Here is a 19,630-nt window from a genome sequence, read left to right on the forward strand (position 1 = left end):
CCTTTTAATGCAAAGGGAAAACAGATACACATTTCAAATGACCAAGAGAAAACACACCACAAGCAGCAATCTTGACTAAGATTTTATACTAAGAAACAAGCAAAGGCCAGCAATTGATAGTGATTACAAAGGTCCCAGTCTCTTGTAATAGGTGACCTCAAGTGAAGTTTTATCAAAAAGAGCACTTTTTGCTGCTGCAGGCGAGTAGAACAACATACAACACAAGTGCCTCCAAATGTCTTTGTGCTGCTGAAATTCAGATGAGCAAATAATCATGTTTGGTTGATGCTGCATGTTTCAATAAAACTAATGTGATGATTGGTCCATTATGCAACAAAATGTAGTTGAATTATTAGCTTTTGTGGCATTTCCAGCTGTGTTTTGAAGAATCCATGCCAAGCACTATGAGACTGATGTTACTTTAACAAACACGAATGGAAAGAAACAAAAAAACTTCCCTTAAACTCTAAATTAATCATACAAATTACATCTAAGGAAAGGTTGTCCATCTGATACATCAAAATGCAATACAGCAAATCATCATCGTAATTTTTATTTTTCTGCAGTAAAAATGTAAATACACCATGTTTTTTCATGTTGCTTGTATACATATTAGTTGATTTCATCTAGGTAAATGCTATCCTCATTATCAAACACAGTTACCAGTGACTTCTGGTCAGAAGGTTAGGAGCAACACACAGTCATTAACTACAACACTTCTGCTATCTCTGCTGACTTTTGACCTTGAAGTCAAGTTGGATTTTCCTGGCTCAGTGCCTGGAAGTGAATTCAGTGAATGGCACTCTTCCTTCTGACTGGGAATTAGTGCCCTGTTTGCAGCAAGAGGGAATGCTTTGCTTCTGAATGTGCCAACAACTGGACAAGATGTAGTACTGAGGTCCTGATCATTAAAAATTCTGTAGTGCTTCTTCCAGGAACATGAGTAAATTTCTCATGCTTGAAAATTCACATCCTCCCTAACCACACTTGTTTGTAATTTCAACAGGATGCACCTTTTTCACTTTGTTCCCTCAAACTCCTTTCCTGGTTTAGGGGACAGGTACTGCCAAGAAAAAAAGGCAAGAGCTTTTCCTAAAATGGAGAGTGAAAATCCCCTCCCTCCCAGTTTACTGTAATTTGGAAATTAAGGGCTCTCAGGCAAAGGTATGGGTTTAGGAATAACAATTCTTTACTGATATGTCTACAAGAAAAACAAGAACAACATCAGCTATGAAAATCAGCGACAGAACAAATAACTCAGTTCCAGTCCCTTTTCCAGTCACAGACACTCTTCTCCTCCTCATGGTCCCGGTGGGGACCAGGGCAGCCCCTCGCAGCTGCGGCAGTAGCAAGTGGGAGGTGGAGGCGGCAGGGCCATGTCCCAGGTGGAGAAGGGTGAAGGAAAGGCTCCCTGCTCACCGTTTGGGTCCCGGTGCTCAGTGATGTTCTCAGAAGTAGGAGGCTGTAGCAGTGCAGGGCTGCAGGGCAAATCCAACTGCAGAGAAACCTCTCTCCTTGGCGTTTGGACCGGCGTGTGTCCCAAGGAAGGAAAAAGCGACCAGCCACCCTGACCCCCCAAACACCACCAGCGATCAAGCCAGCAAAACAGCCCCCATCCATCTCTTTTGTCTTGAGCAATTAGAAGCTAAGGGAGCCGCTCGGCCGTCTTCCTAAGGATGATAATGGGAAAAATTCTCCACTGAGGGAAAGAGTAAAACTCCCCCAACACTCCTGTGTACAACCTCTTAGCCAGCTGAACTAACAACCATGAGCTAAAGATCAAAAACACATCAGCAGAGAGTTTCATGACTATGTTCCCTGTGGATCACCACTGTCCCAATTACACAGTATTGCTGCATCCAGGTTATTAATTGATGCACAGCAGCAGAGAGTGTGGTTCATCTCACTGGTAGTGATGAATGCTATCCATTGTTGTGTGTCCCAGAACCTGCAGTGTGAAAGTCACTACAGGAGGAGAGCACTGACTTTAAAGAGTTGCTGTAACTATACTCCATTATTGCCCAAGTAGAGAGGCTAATGACTCTAAGCTTCATTAAATAAACTTCACTGGGTCTTTAAGTAACTTATAGCTCTCAGCAAATTCAAGATAAGACTTAGAGGTTAAGATTTCGCTAATAAGTACAGGGCCCTTTCTCTGGCTTCAAAGGCAAGTGGTTTGGTATTGTCATCTACACAGAGAACCTCTCATCTCTGCCAAAGCTGCACGATCTCATTCATTCTGCCCGATGCAGATAGCCCAGCCATTGTCTAGGAAAGCACTGGATTGCATGAGGCAAAAAACACAGCAGGGACTCTGCAAGACATAGGCAGGGATAGAGTGGTGTTTGAGCTCATGCCTTGGGTCTCCAGGTCACTTCTGTAAATAAAACCCAACAAGAAATATGTCTGGCTTCATGGTAGGCTTTGCTTTCAGACTGTGTCTAGGCTATAGGCTAAAAAAGTCATAACTCCAGGGAAAAGACAGAAGATCCTGAGAGCTTTGGTTTAACATGCAATAGTCCCACAAGGAAAAAAAATCAGTTGATGCAGACTGAAATAAAACAGCATTAAAGTTTAATGAAACTCTAAATTCCAGGTAACTAGGAATTGGGGTTGTTAGCCACAATTCCCTGCTAGGAAGAAGACAATATTAGTGATAGCAATACTCTAAAACTTGCAAATGAGGTTAAGTCATGCAAAGAAACAACTTCCAGCTGCTCTGTTTGACCTAGGTCAATGCAGGGAAAACTCCTGTTAGTCTGCTTTCTAAATGCAAATCCTGCTTCAGGCTCCTCTGCAGTAATAATTCATACATAGGCTGTGCAGTCAGTCCAGCCAACATGTGGAGTCGAAATTGCACAGTGGCTAAAGCCACATAATATATACAGATGTATTCATGTAACTCTTCTGCCAAGACTCAAATGGCGGTCCCAAGGGCCAGCCTCATTTTCTGAAGTCTCAAGTAAAGGGTGACTTGAACGCTTCTAAGAAACCCATTAAATGAAGATCTTTGATTACTTACTAATTAACAATTTTTCACCTATAAGTGATAATTCAAGCAGTGAAAACAGCAGTCCCTTATTTACAGGATTGAAAGGAAACAGGAGGATACAGGGCAATACAAACAACCAGCTATTCTTTTTCCCACCAAGCCTTAAAACTCTACTCTTGGATTTTTGGTGACTCAGTTGATTCTCTTAATGAGACATGGAGTTGTGTGCCATCTCCTCTACGGCCCATGGAGAACTTGGTTTTTGTCATATTTCTATTCTCTTCAATGTTGGTGCTCTTTCCCTTCTTTCTCTCTGAAATATTTATTTCATTCACTTTTTATTCTAGTGTTACAGGTGCAATATTTCAGTATCAAAGGGATCCCAGGGAGCTTTTACCCCAGGGAGCTTTAGATGGCTGCCATAGCCTCACTGGTCATAGCAGCATCACTGTGCAACTCTCTCATGGAGATAATATTCTGCAGGGGAAAAACAAGATGACTACAGTAATGCCAGCAGTAGTTTACTTTCACTAGGATAAAACAATAATATTTTTACTTTGTATTGATCTGATTGATTTTCCTTTCTCTGCGCAAGACAAATTCTCTGACATTTTTTTTCCTGACTGAAACACACTGAATTTATTAGCTGCTCCTGGAGACATCCAGCAGGTTCTTTCCAGACAGGCTTCTGTGCTATCATTGCTCATGACAAGTATTAGTGGGAAACCTGGCATCTCTCTTGTCCACAGAACCAAGCAGCAGCCATGTAGTGGTAGGTCACTGCTGACTGTAAGTCAGTTACAATCAAATTGAGTAAATGCTGGAAAGCTGATGAAGCCTTTATGGATAACAAAGACCACTTTTAATACTAACACTTCCTCAAAGCAGGACGGTTATTCAAAAGTAGGGTACCAGAAGCAAAGAAACAAGTTTGAAGGGTAGTATGTTCTGTCAGACAATGCAAAAGAATTTTGAAGCATAGGGAAAAACAGATAAGCAAATTCTTTTTATGTATTTCAAGGTGTCTCCAGTACAGGCACCTACATCTGACCCAGACTATATTCTCAGATTATAGCTAATAGGAGTTAACAAGTTCATTTATTTTTAACAGAACATCCTTTGATATTAATAGACACATATAGGAAAGAGATTCTTCCTAAGGTCAACAAAGAGCAAGACCCTTAAGCAAGGCCCATTTCCTTCATTGTATCAGAGCCCAGAGTGGTTGGCACAAATGGAAACACCTAGACTTTCCTGTGGTAGGAGAGAAAGATCCTGCTGACTCTGGTATCCCACATGGATTCAGCTTCTACAAACATTTCCTGGATTAGCTCTATCATTTATTACTGTTGACAATCAAAAGGGATGAAAATAGGACGAAATCCAAAGACAGTAAGGCAGTTTATTCTCTTGACTAAAGTTTAAGCAATTGAGTGAAAACAAATAAAAAGAAAATGAATATGAATAAAAATTTTGAAATAGCTGACTGAAAACTAAATATGCCTCTATGAAATAAAATCTCAGTGACACATGGGAGAGATAGCTGTGTTATCTCAAATCTCCTCCTTCCTCTCTAAGGATGAGGAGAATAAGGGCCAATCACTCTTATCATACAGAGTCTTTCATAATGTATTGCATTGGGGCCACAGACTGTTACTCATGGTGAAAAATTTGGTTAAATAGAAATATGGTTTTATTCGAAAATTGTTTTTGACAAGACTTCTTCTAGCAATTTCACCTTTTTCTCCTAAAATGTTTCTCTTCTCTTGATCACCACCCCATACCACATCACAGGTCTTTCTCAAGTCTGCAACAATGATAAATAACAACAGTGATTACTGTTTTTGCAGTTCTGCAAAAACTATCCAAACACCATGGTCAGTGCAGAAGAGAGGGTTGGAGGTGCTCTAGGTGCCAAAGGTGAGAACAAGGTCACACAGAAAATAGATTTGGACTTTAATAGGAAAATAGGACAGATTGCAATGGTACCAGATACAAAATTCTAGATTTAATCTCACCAAGGGTGTGCTTGAATAGCTTCATCAGTTGCCCAATGATCAGTGACTGGTCTTTGTTAGTGGCTCTCTTATCTATGTTACAGTTTTACCTATCTGTGTATTTAATTTTGATTTTTCCTGTAATTTAATTTTAATTTTTCCTGTACCATGCCTTTTATGTTGAACAGCTATTAACCTGTGGGCCCTAAAATCACTTGCCATTGTAAATATCACATATGAGGAGACACTGAAATATTATCAATGATCTGTCTGTAATCTAATGATATATTTATACTGTCCCTGATGTCATTTGTAAGTGTTGTACAACTAAAACACTACAACTGACAGCTGCTAAAGAACTCAAGAGCTGTCTCTCTAATCATGACCTAAATAGGAACATATCAAATACCCATTCAAATGTGATTAAGACATTCCTAAATCATGACAGATAGTAGAAAGGAAAGAAAGAAATCTGAGTGTACAATGATCAAACCTGACAACAGTAGACAGTGTCTGCATGGTAAAGGAACCATTGCAACAACAATTTTGCATTTAAACTCTTATATGCTACATGGAATACAAGCAAAGTGATTAAAAAGGTTATTTATGGTTACTTCCGATCTTCATTCTGCCTATTTTTCTATTTTTGTACACCTTGTATGTGTGCATGTAGAATAGTGTTTGAGCCAAGCATCTCAAAAATATTGCAATTATAAGCCCTGACAAATGTAACTGGCTCTGTTGAGTCAGCTGCTTTGCCTCAGATTTGCTGTTTCAGCCTTCCAGTCATTTACAGAGGTCACTCCAAAACAATCTTATTCTGCTTTTTAAAAAATTATGTAGATAGCAAAAACTTGAAATGATGTCACATCTGCATGGAAGCAAAATATCAGCAATCATATCAACAAGAATATATGAGTAGATGATTAATATTTATGTGTGTGGAAATGAGATACTGCATTCAAATAGTGTACTCCTCAGGTGAGATTCTGATCTCAGAGATTCAGCTACAAATTAGGATGGCTGACTTTAATTAGGATATTTTTGCATAAATGAAATCAAACGAGAATCAATATATTAACTCCTATCTAATCATTTCCAAGACACAAAACAATGATCAGACAGTAAAAGACTTGCCCATTTCTTCAGAGACTGCCTTTTCCAACTAATAAAGATTCCTTTGGTGTTTTTTTGACAGCAAAAGTCTGAAAATAGAATTAAATGTCTGGATCTTTTAGTCTAGCCTCATTTGAAGATGTCTAAGATCCTCATCACACAGACAAAGATGCTTGTGCAATCTTTGAACCAGCAGTCGTGGTTCAGTGAAGTATCTGTTCACACTGCTGTAGTCTGTGTTAACATCCTTTTCGGCTAAATGCTAAAACATCAGTCCTAGTCCAGTGATGTTGGGCCTTGGGCTGATGAAGCAATAACGGTGTTATATAGGAGCCTGGGAACTTGACTTCTGCAAAAGCCTAGAAGAAAACCAAAGCTACCTATCTAGCAATGTCTGAAGCACCATAACTCTGCTTGGAGTCTGAGTATTGTGAACACAGGGTGTCATGAACAGAGAACAACACTATTCAGTAATTAAGGCAACATTCAGGTCTGTACTGACCATTAGAATCAGAGATGAAATAATTATGTTCCAGCATGACAGACCTAATGTGCAATTGCCTGTTAGAACACTAACAAAACAAAATATACTCTTTGATGGGTAATAAATTAATTTCCCTGAACTGAGTCTGTTTTGCTAATGGCAGCAATTGGTGAGTGATTTCTCCCTGTCCTTATGCTGACCCCAAGCCTTTCATTGTATTTTCTCTCCTCTGCCCAGTTAGGGAGGAGAGGGATAGACTGGCTTTGGTGGACACCTGGCATCATCCAGGGTCAAGCCACCACACAAGTATGAGCACATGAGCCACGCTGGTATGCAAGTACTCTTGGGAGTAATACATTGTGCATGTCTCTCTTACCTGCTTGTCACTCTTCATGATCTCATAAATTTTAACTTTGGTAAAGATGACAAGATGTGCCCTTTCATCTTTCCAAGTATAGTTGCTTCTTCAATCAATGTCAGGAGAGGAAGCTCAGAACTGCTTTGCAGCTATAGGCTTTCTACAGGACAGAATTCAGAAATGGGCACAGGCTGGTTACAGAAATGTAACAGAAATGTACAGAAATGCAACAGTGGTAATGGCAAGTAAGGAAAAAAATTAGTCCACACCACTCTTAAGCTATACTTATCACTGACATTCTAAGAAGGCAATTATACAAAGTACAGTAAATTCACGAATACAAGCCGCACGGACTATAAGCCGCATCTCTGGGTGTTGGCAAACATTTCATTCTTTGACAATAAATAAGCCGCACCTGATTATAAGCCGCTCTGTCGTTCGCAGCAAGGACCCGCGTGCAACAAAGTTGCCAATTAGTAACAGAACCGCAGCATGGCGGGGTTTACTGGCTTGGCTGGGGTTGTGCAGGCTCGGCCCGCTCGGGGTTGCCAACAGGGCTAGGTGGCCCAGCTCGGCACTGCCACTCAGTGGGGCCGCTCGTGGTTGGCCGTCGCCTCTGGGCTCGCTCCCCCTGGCCCGGCGCTGCCCTGCAGTGGCAGGCAGGGACGGAGCCCCCCCAGCTCCTGCGGAGGCGGGCGGGGATGGAGCCGCGGCGATGGCAGCACAGGGCCCCCGTCTCTCCCCCGGGCTGCGGCAGAGGAGGGAAGGAGAGAGCTCTCCCGCCTCTCTCCCCACCCCCCATGCTGCCTGCAGGGAGCCAGGCTCCACCCACGGCACAACAGAGTAACAATTTCTAACAATCGCGAAATACCGGCTTTTACCGGCAGGTGCTCAGCTCGGCACCCTGGCTGGCACTTCTGAGGTTGTAAATGTCAGAAAATTATTCACATATTAGCCGTTCCTGAATATAAGCCGCATTTCCGGTGTGGGAGCAAAATTTTAGTCAAAATGGTGCGGTTTGTATTCATGAAACTACTGTATTATCTCAAAGACAGTTTTGAAAATATTTTCTAAATATCATCATCTCATGTTTCAGCCAAATGTCCTTATGGAGAACAAGAAAGTAGAAGTTTTTCCCAAGGCAACAAAAAGGAATAACTGTTTTCTGGCTTCCATTCAATAATTTAATAGCAACTATGCAATAGAGATTAATACTTCTATTTCTGTGGCATGATAACAGCCTTAGGATAGCATATGGCCTGGCCAACACACACAGCTCTACAGGCATCCCTCGAGATGCACCAGCTCAAGGCAGCCAAGGGCTGAGTCCCAGCACTTGGATCGTTTGTTATTTTCACATTGAGGTCACAAGGGAAACAGCTTTCATTGGCGTCTCCTGGCAAAAATTATTGCAGACCCAATTCTAAGCAATCTTATGAGTCCTCTCTGCAGGTTTATGAGCTGAGGAAAAATAAAACCACACTGCCTGCCAGTCTTCTTGAGCCATACCTGTTTGATCAGATCTTGCAAGACCTTTCTAAAGAGCTCAGCAGGAGAAAAATGTCAGACATATAACTCCCAGGAGGCTTCACAGGAGCATATATACAAACCAGAGGGAAATGTACCCTTCACTCAACATCCTCCCTGTCCCCCACCCTGGCACAGGATTTCTGTAGCACTGTAACAAGGACAAACAAACAGAACTAACACAATAGCACACAGTCACGGTCATACTAAGAGAAACCTTCATACCAATTTCTGTCCTCAGCCATTAAGGTGCCTGCATAAGCAAATGTCTTGTGATTAAATTATACACACACCACAGGTCACAGGGGAGCCCTCTGTTCATCAGCACAGACATTATTTTGCATAGTAGTGTCTCAAATGGCAAAGAAGAAAGCATGTCATAGAGGTTTTTATTTAGCCCAAATGCTGTTAAATAATTCAGGTCATTATTAAAATATGAAACAAGATTCAGATAGAAAAAATATTTAAATTTTTAAACAGGGAGCATTTTGAACTCTTTATTTGGATGGAATATATCATTCCAGCATGGTTTTTAGCAATGCAAAGGTCAGGATTCCAATCTGGGTGGAATGCAAACCTAAAGTACACACATTCAATTCAAAAATACCAAAAATAACAGTGAAAATATTGAAATAGTTTGTTTCGATCTCATTAAATAATTGACACATTGCACAAGACACTCAATATAAATTCTCCTAAGGCACTAGTGATGCTAAAGATGAATTCAAATTGCTTGAAATGACAATGAAATTTAAGCATCTAGTCTATGCTGATTTTTCTCTGTCTTCATAGTCTGCAGAGAAGAACAGGCACCTCCAGATGGTGATTCATTCTTCCTACCTTAAGGGATTATGTACCCTCTGCAGTCTCCTATTCAGTTTTGGCTATAGAAAGACCCCAGTCACTTTCTGTAGCCTAGCCTACTTTTTAGACTATTCATTTAAATTTCAATTACATTTATTTAAATTGAATTCTTTTTCGCATCATTAGCTGATGCAAATCCCACTGTATTACAAGAAACAAACTCAGTAACCTGATTTAGTATTCACTGACTGATTTAGTTAGAAGTTATCTAGAACTTTAGTTGTCATCAAAGCTAGAATTAAGTGAATAACTGGCCTTTCCAAACAAGCGTCAAAAGCAAAAGGACATAAGATAAATTCAAATTCCAGATTTATTTTAACTCAATCTATCCCAAGACTTTTAATTTCATAACAGATTACAAAAAATGTTTCATATTTAAAATAAATATTTCATTTAGAGACATTAAATGAGCTGTAGAAGGATTTGGGAAGATGTGGGCATTTGTTACAGACTCCCTAGACAAAAATCTTACTCAAATCTTTCTGAAAACTAGCAGAAACTCCCATTTTTGTGTGATTTCAAACATCCACACATCCTGAAGATCAGCATGGCACTGTGGAAGCACTTCATAAAACTGCAAGACTAACACTGGTGAATATATCTTAATGCAAACCCAGTAGAACAGCACTGTTTAATGGCAAAATGATACTGTGCCTATAAAAATCCACAGAGAAACTTGCGCTGATTTCAATACAAGAAGTCAACAAGAGGAATAATCCCATTTGGGGAAAGATTCTTAAAATAAACAGTAAAATACATTGTTCAAGGAAACTGAATCATAGGAAAACTGGAATTTCGATCCCTTCTTCCAAACTGAGGTCCAGTCCCAAGTTATAGTAAGTGATAGATCCATACCACTGATTACAGTTGAATGTCCATTCAAATCAAAATTACTTACATGACATTGAGAAAATAATTCCTTTTTAAAGGGGTATTAGCAGCATGCTTTTGAATCAGCTTGTATAAATTATGCAAAAGTAGTTTCATGTCACATTGTATATTAATTTCCCTACAAAATTTTAAACCTGTAGAGTTGTTGAAATTTTAAACCTTCCAACTTCAGTCTATTTTTTTTCTCTTTCTCTCTAATGGTAGGGTGACCTACATATGACCCACATGAATGGAACTGGAAATGAACTTGAGAGGAGATAGAATAACCTAAGCCAATGCACTGTAAGCTCTGAACATTTTTTAATTTAAACATGGAAAAAGTGGTAGAATCTTACCTCCAAGCTCTTATTTAGAACTTTCACAACACAACTTTCATGTTAAAATAAAAAGGAAAAAGAGCTTTGAACAGAAGTGACATTTTTGTAGATGACTGGTGTTCTTTAATACAGGCTCATAAAAAATGTTGTTTTAAGTATAATAATTTTTCTGACAGTATAGCAGATAAAAAATAAAAATATGCAATTTTTACAATCCTATATTCACTGTGAGAAGCCTTAACATTCATAGTTTCCATAGTCTCATCATTCATGTCTTGTCCATGTGTACTACTCAAAAAACCCCATCACTTCTAAATGTATTTAAACCCACTTTTAAAGCTCTTCTGCCTTTCATAATTGTATTTGAAGTGGTTCAAAGAGACATAGCTATTCTTAGCTGAAGAGTATGCTATCAGTTGCCTGATGAAACAGCAATTAATGATGGTTATGTTCAGTCCTTGATGGTAGAAGAGAGCCCTGGTCTCATTTGCATCAATACAAGCTGAGAAAAACTTCAGTAAAATTATAAAAATTAGCCTGGTTTGAATCATGTAGCAGCTCAGTATATGGGAACAAAAGGCATTCTTGCTTTCAAACCAAGGATAAATGATACACTGTTTGAATTCATTTTCTATCAAATAAAATGACTGATCTTAGCAGGTTGATTACCATATTTCTTGTTGATGAAGACCTAAATTAACTCAACATCTTCAGTAAGGAAAATGTGTTGACTGCTCAAAAACTTATTGAGACTAATATTTTGGGTGATAGTTTAGCACCAAAAGCTCATAATCCACCCATCACCAAAATATTCAGAATGAGAAAATCTTCCAGAGACACATCTTGCACCAAGAACATCAACACTTGAAGAAAGACAGAGAATATGTGAAGATCATATGGGAGTCAGCTTGGGCACAGCCAGAGTAATCACAGAGAATTGTCCATTGTTTGGAACTCCATTTAAAACAACAATGATACTTACAATGAAGCACCCATTTTGTCTAGCTGGGACAGGCACACAGACCTAAGACTACTTAAGAATTGGTTTTGTACACCAGGAAATAGATTTTTAAAATCAGCTTAATTTAGGTTGGAAGGAACCACTGGAGGTTGTATGAATGCTAAATTAATATACTTGCTTTAAAAAAAGTAGTATCCTTTGGATAACATTCCAACTTTAATTAGTTGTGGAGTAGGATCAATTCTCTATGAATAACATCGGTCAAATATAGCTACAAATATCTGTAAATGCAGGTCAAATTACTTTATCACCTTCTTCTCCTGAAAATCGTTGTAGTGATTTGACCACCTTGCATGACTTCTAAATATATCCCACTAATTTCTAATTTTCTACATAATCTAATTCAATGTTCAAAGTAGAAGCTGCTTTGACATTGCTTGCTAGAGACACTTTTGTTGTTAAACAATATCTTTTGCCTCAATTGAGCTGTTGCACCACTTTTTCTACACCAAAGTCAGCCAAGTAAGCTTTAGGGCCTAAGAAATAAGGTGCTATAAACTTCAGTACTGAAGAGTTCTATCCTTACACAAACCTTCCCACAGGTATTCATGGCCACCTCACCACAGGCACATCCCTGAAAAATATGAAAAGAATTCACAGATAAAGAAGTTAACATGATTTCCTCATTATGGAAAGAGTATAAATGCAAGACAACTGTTAGATAAACCAAATGAATGCCTGTCCTTTCTCTTCTTTACAGAAGAGTTTGGACTAAAATTGCTATCTTTCCTTGAAGATTTTTGTGCACATTCTCCCTTAGTAAAGGATATTATATATCACAGTATGAGTGAATTGTACAAGTAGGTTACATTTAATGAGGAAAAAGTACATTTTTTCCCAAATCTAAAGATAGCAGAAACTAAAATGTCACCAAAAATAGTCTTTCTGATCAAGATGTCTGTCCTTACATTGGTTTTGGACAATGACACAAAAAGTAACATCCATTTTCCCTCCATCATTAGGAAAACTTCACTAAAATAATCGTGATAGCATATATTTAAAAGTTCTGGCCTTTGATCAAAAAAGTATTACTGAAAGCTTACAAAGTAAAAATGTGCTGATCTGCCCATTATTAGACTGAGTAGAAACCTCAGAAAATATCTGTTTAAGATATTATGCTCTATTCAGTATCCACTCCTACTGTAATCTCACAAGTATTAGGAGACTTGCACCACTTATTTTCCGCACATCTGGTTGTGCTTTGCAGATCGCACCATTGTATCTCACTTCTTTTTTGGATTTTTTTGACTGCCAGACAAGGAAAACATTTCTACAGAGCTGGATTCCTGACACCTGACTTCCCAGACATGGGATGAGAATATAAAATTCAGGAGCAAAGAGTGTGACATTATTTTTACTGCAGTTATTTTCCTTTCTCAATGCATGCCTAACTAGATGTATGTGTTCAATTCTTCCTTTTATAATCTCTCTTAGCCTCTTAATTATTCTGAAAGCATAAATAAGGCTCTCATTACTAATCCCTTTTGTTCTATTTAAGTAGAACAGAAGGAAGAGATTCTGGTTGTCACTGACCACAGCTAATATCCAACACTCATTCCCCTCTTGCCTATCAGTTAGCATTGACTCACCAGGTATCCAGTTCTGTTGGATTCCCCTATCTCTAGTACACAACGTATCTAGGGGTGGAGTATGACCACTCAAGTGTAGCTACCCACATACACATCCACACTGCAAGTCAGCAAATGTAAGTGAGGTACATGTTTGACCGTGCCTCAGCCAGCAGTGAAGAATAAATTCTGGGATGGAGCACAGCTTAATTTTGATTATGTTCCTTAAAAGCAGGAATTGGGCTTTAATGTAATAAGCTGCATGGTATTTTTGCAGGAGAGGGTTTTTTTTTCCTTTTTTTTCCCTTAACTTTCTTGTTTGGGGAGGTTCCCACACTTACAGTTTCAAAAATACATAAAAAGTGTGGTTCAATATCACTAGTTCAATCCTGTCTGCCAAGTCTGCAGGCAGCCTAGAAGGCATGGCTAGCTAAGCTGAGATCTCTTTTCCTAGATCAGGTGGTTGGGTGGAGCATAACCTGTGGAATACAGGAAAAGGAGTTTCTGTGCTTGCAGATATTCAGAAGCAAGGTGGACATTGCTCTGGACAACCTGCTGTAGCAGACACTGTTCAAGGAGAGGGGCTGGACTAAGCAATGTCCAGAGCTTTCTGCCACCCTCATCTATTCTGCAATTCTGTGAAGAGGTAGATGTCAGAGGGTGAAACACAAGGTTCTGGAAATTTAAGACCAATTTGCACAGAGAGACATGGGGGGTTTAGCAGTTGACAATTCATACAGAGACTACTAAAAGGAGAACTGAATTACACTTTGCTTGTTTAGTTGAAGCAGTACTACTATTGACGCTAATATTCTTTCTAATGTCTTAATAATAGAGAGAACTTAAGTAATACTGCAAAAGTGCCACAGTTAATGCCATCAGTATGTCAATGCCATAGGAAACTTGCTTCTATATGCTGAATGACTGATGAGAAATAGAGGTTATCCATAAGGATGGCTGAGCAGCACACTTTTGGAGGTGCTCTCTCACTGATCCAGCCCAGAGTCCACATGTGTAGCTTCTCTGCCTCAAGCACATAGTGGTTCCTCTTCTCTCTTTTCTCTTCTCTTCTCTTCTCTTCTCTTCTCTTCTCTTCTCTTCTCTTCTCTTCTCTTCTCTTCTCTTCTTTCTCTTTTCTCCCCAGCTGACAGGCAGATTGATGGATCTTCTCTGGGGTCTCCGGAAAACCATTCCCCAAACTGATCTTCACTGTTTATGCTTTTATCAGTAGTCTTTAGTCTAGGAAGTACTTAAGTCTCCAAAGTGGACATTCTTCATCCATCTTGCCATACAGTTTTCCATCATCACCAGTCTCTGACAGAACATACCTTTCTACAAATTACCTTCTACCAATCAACCAAAGGTGATATTTTTCTAATAAAAGACTTCATTTTTTAATACCAGTCACCTCAGTTAGTTTCTATTCTATATATCAACTTAAAATTCAACAATGTATTTTCTCCTTGTACCAATAAAAGTCAGAATTTGCACTCTTGCCTCTGGCTGACAGCAGGCATGGAGGGAAAACCATGTGGGCTTAACTCAGATGTCCAGATAATAACTAACAACTGGTACAGCACTCTTTCCTTTGACTGGGAGGCAGAGGCAGAAATACAGGTTGCACGGCAGTCTCTTCTCTTTTTATGCTGAAAACACTAAGCATTGGGGTGATGGAAAAGGAAGATATGTTCCCTGAAAATTATCTCTTGCTTAAGATTAGGAGTGCAGTGCTTTAGAAAAGCACTAGGAAGTTTCTAAAACCTAAGCCACCTTTCCTCATGGGTATCCAAAAATTAAAAAGGACACAAATGCAGCTCTTCTGGTTGTAAAATGTATTGAGAGTGAAAATATAAAAGCTCCCATTCAGATTATTACTTATCACGTTCTTGCATTTGTGTCAGTGAAGAAATTTTCTCCTACATCAGAGCAGCATAAATCCCAACGCTTCAAGGCAACTCAAAAAGTTTATATGATTTATCTTGTTCACAGTAAACCTCCCAGCTGCATTCAGAACACCGTGAAGACACAAATTAAGCTGCACATCTCAGTGTTCTTTGCAGTTCTGCTCACACATTGATCTCTGCTGGAGTTTCAGTGACATGACATTTCCCTGCAGGATCAATAACCGTGCCTGCATAGGTATCTGGGCTCCATGGTGTACAAGCAACTTTCAGAGCCATTCAGCTCCCCAGCACCACTCTACGTAAGTACAGGGATTTGAATCAAAGGGAGCTGGTGGTGAGAAGAAAACAGGAAAAAACACAGTGGCAGAAATAAAAGTTCTCCACAGAACTGAGCAGAAGAGTTGTCAACTGGAAATGTTCCGGGATAGAATAATTAACTCCTTTCAGACACAAGATTAAGAGAAAAAGGATTTTAACAACTTAAAAGAGTCCAAAATGTTGGGCAATATTTCAGTAGGTGCAAAGGGCAGATTGAATAGACACATTCTAATAGATAAGAGGATAGAAACTGCAGCTGCCGGTCCTGTGTCGACTGTATATTTGAAGTTCTGGTTTGGGAAAGCTGGGTTTAGTTCAGTCTCACCACCTGATCAGATTCCAAGATAAATGAGGATCATTTTGAACTGTCAGATTAATAGATAGAGAAGGAGAAGGATAAGAGGTCACAGTATCCTCAAGAATCAGTTTAAAATTGGAAGTACCACAAAAATCACATGCTTAGATGTAACTCTACTGGGAATGACTAAGCTTGGAGCCTTTATTGGGTAGTGCTACTGTCAGTTTAGCTCCGACTTCTCTGACTCTTCAGATCCAACTTCAACGTCCTGATTTTTTGCTAGACCCTTTTAAAGGTAACCAGCTAGGCTCTTCCCAAGTGAAGTCTGGCTGTAACTCCAAACGCTTCTGACTCCAGTAAACTGTCAGGCAATATAGAATGAAACTAAACACTTTGGGTTGATCCACACCAGAGTAGTGCAATGCTCCCCAGAAAGCCTCCTCAGGTGTCCACACAACCTCTCAATACATGCTCTGGGACACAACTGTCACAAAACCAAAATTTTTGAGGCTATGGAACAGGCATCACTGCATTTCAGGCTCTTGGAGATGAAAAAAGAATTAATTTCAGATAACTGTTTCTTAAAGCCAAGCAACTGGAGCCACACTTTGGACTTGGAGCACGCTTTGATCAAGTACTGTGCATTGCAAATTCAACCAATTCTCTCCTCAAAAACCTGTGCTGTAGAAAGGGTTTAGGAGTTACTCTGCATTCCCTGGCTTAGACACTGGGAAATATCCTCTGGAGAAGCTTCCTAGCAGCATAGATGTAACCTTTATAGGATTGCTGCAATAGTCCCTCTGAAATTAAGAGTAGCAAAAGACGTTGAAGATCCCTCCAAAACTGTTCTATGGCTACATTTTGATTTAGACTCTTCTTGTTCACAAATAGTAATTTTCAGAAAAAAACAATATCTATTATAGAATACATGAAATACACAGTAGGGAAAGAAACATGTCAGATTATTTTTGTACCATCGGAAGTCACTATTTCAATGGACATCAGGAAGGAGGAATAAGAAAAGGAGCACAGTTTATGCATGCAGAAGACAAATAGGATGAACATTGACCATAAGCTTCTTTCTGAGCCTCCTTTCTGACTTTCAGCACCTCCACATAGAAGGGACCAAAGACACATGTTCCCACTAAAATAAGGAAGAAGGAAAAGAAGTGATGTCCAAGCACTGAGAGAGACCCTTGCTGGGCTGCCTTCTGGGAAGGGGAAGAGCTAAGGAGAGGAGAGAACGATAGACCGGGTTAGAAAGATTTTCTGTCTCTGCGTGCAAGATCCTCTGCACTGCACATTGACCTTTGCCAGACTCTTCTCCAAGGTACCCAGCAACAGTATGAGAAGCAATGGACATCATCTAAACCACAGAAAATTCCATTCAAACATTATAAGAACCCAATTTCACTGTGGAGATGGTCAAACACTGGAATTAAATACCCAGAGAGATTGTGGAGTCCCTACCCTGCTCCGACTGACCCTGCTTTGAGCAGGGGGGTTCAACCAGGCATGTCTGGAGGTCACCACTTCCAACTGCAGAGATTCTATGATTCATTATCTCAGAGGTCACAAGTGAAAGAGTGGTTGGCAGACTGTTAAGTAAGGAGCAGAAATTAAAACAAGGGCTTTCAGCAGAAGGGTAAAATCCATTTTACTACCCTGAGTTTATAAATCTGAAGGGGTTAGGAAGATTTTTGGAAATAGAGGTCTCACAAAATGGTAAATAAATATATTTCTCACTGAATAAAATGAAAACCACAATGATTTCAGGTTTTGCCAAAGCAAATGAAATTAAGTTACATATGTAATGTATACCATTCCATCTTTCTGAACAACATGTGTTCTATTTGTATTACCTCTGTCATACAATTTTCAGTAAAGTTTAAGGCCAGAACCCCTCTTGTGTTACTTGAAACCAGTGCTGAAGGGAACAAGCTGCAATCTAAAGCAAACACTTTGTCTCCTAAAAAAATTCTTCATAAATTCTCCCAACAATTTAACCCACAATGTGTGAAAATCTGTTTATGATTGCCTGAAATCATACCTCTGCTCTTCTGACTTTTTGCTGAACATATCATCTCATTCAATATTCAATATTAACAGAAAATCCACTTCTTTTACCATTGCAGGTATAACATAGCTACTTAAGAAAGTGGAAATTCCTGCACTTTCATTTGCCATTTTCCTGGGTAATTCTCCTGGAATTACCAGTAGGTTATTGAAACTGCACCCTAGGGCCTGCCCCCCAAATACCTTGCAGAGCTGGCCGTGGATGCTGTTTCATGTAGAACAGTAAGACATTAGAGGCTCTTTCTCCCAGGGTTGGTATTCTGCTTTATTCTTAGGCTTCCATGTGGTCAGAGCGAGAGATGGGGATAAAGAGAGAGGCCACACGTGGGCTCAGGGTTTTTCTCTGGGTCAGGAAAGGGGAGGGGTCAGCCTTGGCCTCTGGCCAATCCCACCGCAGGGGCCAGTCCACCGGTCCTGCAGGGGTCACAGGGCTAAAGGGACATACCATTCCCAAAACAGTAGGGTATTGGGTTACAACAGGTTATGTTCTTTTAAAGCCCAGAAAATAAACTTAAATTTATTCTTTTATCCTTCAAAATTGCTTCTTTAAAGCATCCAATTCTTTTTAAGATCAAAAACACTTCAGAAGTCAGCAACAGGACATCATTACAGAGTTGCAGGTTTGTCTTCTGTAAACAATTGTTTATTTCTAAAAATGCCCATAATATTATGATTAGAAGCAGCTGTCAGAAAAGAAGTAATTTTTTATTCTATCATTCTCCTTGGAAACAAATCCAGAAAAGTTGTTGTTCTATTGCATACTCTGGAGCATAATCTGGATCTGGAGGCTGCGTGAAAGAAACAAATTCAAGATCTAAGGATTCAGTGGAGAGCACACCTCCCCTACAAATTTCAGGAGGAGCAGCCCTCTACGTGCAGTGCATCTTTCCACAGGGCATGATATGAGATCCACCTTACCGGCTGTACAGATCACCATTATCAGACTACAGTCAAAAGCAGAAATAAAAGATTTTAGAATATAAAGTTCTGTGAAACTATTGTAAGGTTCTTGTGGAGGTTTTGCATAGGCAGGGAAATTCTGCACTAACTTGTGAGCAGGCTCCAAAGAAAGCCCCAGACAGAGTCCGCCCACTCCCCATCAAGGCAGGTAGCATTAGTGGAGAATAAAATTCGTGGCCACCTGCAAGTGATTTGTTCTCTTCCTTATCTTTGTGCATTTATCTGCACTCAGGCAAAGACAAAAATCAGGTAAGAAATTGGATGAGCACCTTAAGCCCCTAAGAGAGATTTTTTAACAGGGAGTCAGGTCTGTGTTCCCATGCCATCACCCATGACTTAAACATTATCTGCTTTCCCTCATCTATGCCTTAGTCAGATGTGGTCACAGCTGCTTTGTCTGTTTGCCTGATAGAATTATAAATCCGAGCTATCACTCGAGCCAGTTCTGTGCAGGGAGCTGCCTGAGGACCGCAGCTGGAGATGGAAGCTGGGGAGGAAGAGCCAGATTGTTGTGAGTAAGAGCCAGACTGCCAGATCCCTGGGAACATGTGAAAAAGTGAATAGCAAAATAACCTAACAGTCCACCCATTTCCTCCTCCTGCGCAGGAAAAAAAGTCTACATTAGAGAGTGATCCAAGGGTAGAAATCTGGAGAGACACAGGTGTTGGTAAGGACCATCACTCACACACGAGTTGTCAGGGAGACTTACATCAGCCTAGCTCTAATCTGCTCCTGTGAACTGAAGGTTCATTAACAGTTGGAGTGCATTTGAGGCAATCCTGGAGCACATCTTGTGGTCACTTTCATGCCAAAGAAATCCAATTTGTGCACTTCCAGTCTACTCTGCTGTGAATAAAGTACAGTAAAGGGGATGAACAGGCGGTTTTCTTCAAAAGCACTAGTATCAGATGCATCTTGAAGACAAAATGCACTCTGGAG

This window comes from Catharus ustulatus, chromosome 2 (genome assembly GCF_009819885.2).
Source record: "Catharus ustulatus isolate bCatUst1 chromosome 2, bCatUst1.pri.v2, whole genome shotgun sequence".
Classification (NCBI taxonomy): Eukaryota; Metazoa; Chordata; class Aves; order Passeriformes; family Turdidae; genus Catharus; species Catharus ustulatus.